Raw genomic sequence first — 4,734 nt, forward strand, 5'->3', positions numbered from 1 at the left:
CTTGTAAGCACTAATACTTTAACCCCTGCACCACCAAAGAGCCCCCTTCTCAGCAACTTGTGTATGAGAGTGATAATCTTCGTGCTACTAGTAATCATTCTTGTTACTATTCATCATTTATAAATATACCTTTTCCTTGCTCTAAGCAACAGAAAGGTGGAAAAGATAATCTAAAGTACATATTTAACATTACCACATAATGTTGAATCTTGACATGATCCCTACTATTGGTAGTTGTCAGTGAGGAATCCTGAGGAGAACCCTGATGTGTTCAGTCCTGATCATCTTCTTAAACTGCAAAGCTCACAAAACATGAACTTGGGGAAGTCTGGTGTGTGTGCTTGGCATTTGCTTTGTTAGTCTGGATTCAGACTTAATCAAAACCAACATTGATATTGTCCAAAAGGGAAACTTAGGTCTAAAAAGAAGTTCAGAGTTTTCTCACGGCACTTTCTGTCATACTTCTGTGTTACATAATTAGGGCGTCTGCTTTTGTTAGATCAGTCAGAGGGCTCGATGGATTTTTAATTAGCATGTGAATACAGGTTAGATCTGAAAAACATACTCAGGAAAGACTGATGGTGTATAAGAATGGAACAAACTGGATAGCACATTCCACCGTGGGGTTAGTTAGGAAGAGCTCAGAGGGCTAAGGAATGCAAATATGTACATGCTCGATGAAAATGTGACTATTTAAAGTGGGCACAGGGAACACCATTTACCCAATCCATGGTTCTCAGAGCTGTAAGAAATGAGTGATCCTCTTCTGGATTGTTATCTGAGACAAACACAGAATCTGGAAAAGGCAGAGCTGGGGAAGAGAAAACAGAACCAAGACACCATGTTTTTTTGCAAGGCTCTGAAACGATTAAGTCAGAATTATTATCTGTTGCTTTCCTTTTCCTGTCTCTTACTGCCAGCCCCAAATTATGCACCAAATTAAGCAGGGATGATAGTAGTTCTTACCTTGGTCAAACCCAATGCTCTTTATATACAAAAAATTTGTACTTATGACACTTCTCTATTTCTGAAATGAAACTGATTGATAATGTCACATTTATGTTCAGTTTGCCAAAAAAATAGATGACCAAGTGTTGTAAGTCTACAGATTGATTATTAATGATCATACACAACTACATTAGAAAGCACAGATAATTAAACACTTACGCTTATAGTAACTAGTTACAAGTTTAGATTTCTAAGATAACAATATTCAACTAAATAGAACTGACATATTTTATCTGAAAGTTTGGAATGAAAGTTATAGATAGATGTGTGTAGCTATATGTATGTGTTCCTAATACCATCAGTGCTATTATTTTATAGATGGTTTAAAAAAAAAAACTCAGTAAATTCCTCAAAGCACAAAATACAATTATTTTTTCATTCAAACTATGGTAGCATTCTTGAAAAATTTAGCTAATGGTAAAGTGATGCAGTCATACATAATAATAAAATAAATTCAACAATTTGAAAAAAAATCATGTAAAAAGTGCTTCCTTCCTCATTTTATAGGTCACAGAATAATTCTTCGTTACGTCCTTAAATACACCTAGATCAGACGTTGGTGAAGTATTGCCCAGCAACTATTTCTGTAAATCAAGTTCTACTGGGACACATTCTCATTTGTAATTGGTTTTGGCTACTTTTAAACTACAGTGGAAGAGTGAAATGGCTATACGTATAGAGACCATAGACCCTATCAGGTCTACATGTGATCTAGTCTTGTCCAGAGAAGCTGTCGAACCTTGCTGTAGATCCAGAGTTTCAGTCCTTCAAAAGCCAGAAGCCTTCATTTTCAGCCCAATTATTTTAACATTCAAAAGCACCCATCTATTTTTTTTTGGTGGGGGAGGATAAGCTATATACTTCAGAGTACTAACACACTGATGGTGAGATGGCTTTCTTTTACAGAAGTGCTCCAGCTAATAAATGCAAAAGAAATGACAGAATTAGAATATAATTTTGTAACTTCTGATAAGATGATGGATTCCAAGTAAAATGCTCAATGGCTGCTAATAACACATAAAGGAAAACAATCAAGTATCATGCACCAGTTAGAGATGTACACCTCATTATCTATATGGGATTCATATAAAACAAGTAAAAAAACAAAAAAATTTAAGCAATCAAGTCTCTAGAATTGACTAACAGTTTATAAGAAATACAGGAGTTGAGAACCCTGTTAAATGACATCACATATGAGCAGTTGACAAAATCCCAAATATGGATAACTTTATGTTTTGAAAAGCTGTTTCTGGAACAAATAAACTATAAGAAAAGAGAAAGAAAGATTCAAGGAATGTACTATACTCTTCCACTAAATTAAGCAGGTGGATCCTGTTTTTAACACACTATAAAAAAAAATGTATGGACAAAAGGGGAAATTTGGATATTTACCCACTGATTATTTCATGACATTAAGTATTATGGTTTTTTTTTCTTTTAGCAGTTGGTGATATTATGATTATGTACTTTTAAATAAAAAGTTCTTAGCTTTTAGAAACAAATGTTAAAATATTTGTGGATGGAATTATGTATCTAGAACTTCTAGATATTCTATATTTACGAGGAGGGGAGAGAACTGATGGAGGTATAGATAAAACATGTTTAGTCATAAATAGATATTTACATATGTTTGACTATTCTGTGTATGTTTGAAAATTAACCAAAAAAGTTAAAAAAACAATGCTACTATGTCAGGAATAACACAATAGAGCTTTCCTTTTCAAATTCTTGAATCTCAAATTGATTCTTTCTCAATTTAACCACTATTGGGAAGAATCTATCACAATTAAGTTTCTTGCTCCCTATGTCTAGAAAAGTGACTTAACGCTCCATCATTTGGAGAAGGCTTGGTTAGAAAATCTCAAATAGAAAAATGATTCCTATGTCCTAAAATAACAGTAAACAGAGAGGCAACATTTACTCACCTTGGACTTTGCTTTTGAATATGTAACAGCCATTCTTTCTTCCTCTGGGCTCTACTCTCAGGGGGGAAAAACGGAATCGTGAGGTACTAGGTCCTTCTTAGGGTACACTCTAAATTATATCACATCCTCTCCCTCCTCCCAACCAACCCATTATTTAATTAAAGGGAAGTCAGGAGACTAGGAGAGAAAACAATTCAGCACTTTCTGTATTAAAATGAAGGCCAAGTTTACAGTGGCCTTGGGCTAGAATTTATTTCTGGATCCAAAACTATCCACTGGAAACAGTTACACAGTAGTGTGCCACAGATTTTCAAGTATGTGGCTGGCGCTTATTATAATCATTCTCCCAAGAAGTAATCCCTCCTGACACCCATTACTTTTCTAAGTAGCCTATCTTGAAGGTGCTAGAAGACTATCTAAAACTCTTATCTTAAAACTAGGTCTGTGGCTTCAGAGACCCAACTTTCAACTTTCTGTCATTTCTCAGTGTCCAATACTGTTAAGGTTATAAGGTCAGAGAACACTGGGAAGCGAAGCAGCAGGAAATCTAAAACTACAATCCCAGAATGAATGAAAGATGGATACAGAAATGGGCAATCAGGCTGTCAGAGAACAAAGCCACACAGGATGATTATTTTTTTTGCTGTCACAGAACAAAGCCACACAGGATTCATGACCCTCAGACAGTCTCAGCTCCAGAATGAAGCCCAGTGATACCAAAATGCAACTTTTTCTCAATCCCATTAAACTCCCCTAAGATCACAAGCTATAAAATATACAAATGACCACAAAAAGTGACACATGATAACAAGGTTACATTATCAGACCACTGGGTCTTACCAAAAGCTAATCACACCCAACTCCGTCATTCAAGCTTACATACCCAAGGACTCTTGCCAGGTATATGCCAAAAAAAAAAATCCCTTTTACTCTCTCCCCAGTTATGGAAAGAGCACACACAATCCCCCTCCCTGTGTACACACTCACCCAATCAGAGTCAGGAAAACCCAGCAAGTACTATGTCACGGAAACGAGCAGTCACGAACACCCGGTCAAGGCAACACTATTATGACACCTCAAAGTCACAGGCGAATCCCAGTAATACATAAAATATCAGTCACATACACGACCTCACGTTCACAAGCACATTCAAACACCCTGTCCCAAAAGCACTGCCACACTTCAGTAACAGACAACCTCAATAGTGCACTCAGTAAACACAATCACACTGTCTCACAAGCACATTCCAGTTGGGTAAGCATCAGACACAAACACACTGCCAGATCAGTATTATCACATCCGCAGTCACCAGCAACTCACACTCACACCAATGCTGACACAAAACCACTCCCGCACACGCCCATTCGGCCATGCACTCACCACTACCGGGCAGGCGATCGCACAAAACAGCTGGACCACCGGCCCCACAAGCAGTCCCAGCGACAGTTGTCCCCTGGCATTCCCGACACCCTCACCTCCACCGGTGGTGTACTTCAGGATCCAGGCTCTGGCGTCCGCGATTCAAAGCTGATTTCGGGTTCGCGCGCTCCGCCGGACCCGGGCCACGATCCTCCGAAAGACACAGCCCTTTCTCCACGCGAGGAAAGCAAGTCGTGAACAGGCGGAAACGGAGTCGCTTCAGCCGCGCGGGGCTTCTGGGAAATGTAGTCCAGCGCGGGGCGGTAGCCTCCACCCGCCCGCTCCGCCCTGCCCTGGGGGTTTCTGGGAGCGCCCGAAAGGGATCAGTGCGCAGGCGTCGGGCGCCGCGTGGGCTGGAGGCTGAGGTGAGATCCGGTGGAGT

General features: G+C 39.3%; 1 long non-coding RNA gene across 1 annotated transcript; it reads right to left on the reverse strand.

Moving 5' to 3' along the window:
* Positions 1-728: 728 nt before the first annotated feature.
* LOC105854178 lies at positions 729-4,519 on the reverse strand. Its single transcript, XR_001145879.1, has 3 exons — positions 4,409-4,519; positions 2,934-2,984; positions 729-811 (listed from the first exon to the last, which is right to left on the reverse strand). It is a non-coding gene; the product is annotated as an uncharacterized LOC105854178 (long non-coding RNA).
* Between the last annotated feature and the right edge of the window lie 215 nt (positions 4,520-4,734).

Source organism: Condylura cristata, unplaced genomic scaffold (assembly GCF_000260355.1).
Source record: "Condylura cristata isolate star-nosed mole 26May11 unplaced genomic scaffold, ConCri1.0 scaffold00028, whole genome shotgun sequence".
Classification (NCBI taxonomy): domain Eukaryota; kingdom Metazoa; phylum Chordata; class Mammalia; order Eulipotyphla; family Talpidae; genus Condylura; species Condylura cristata.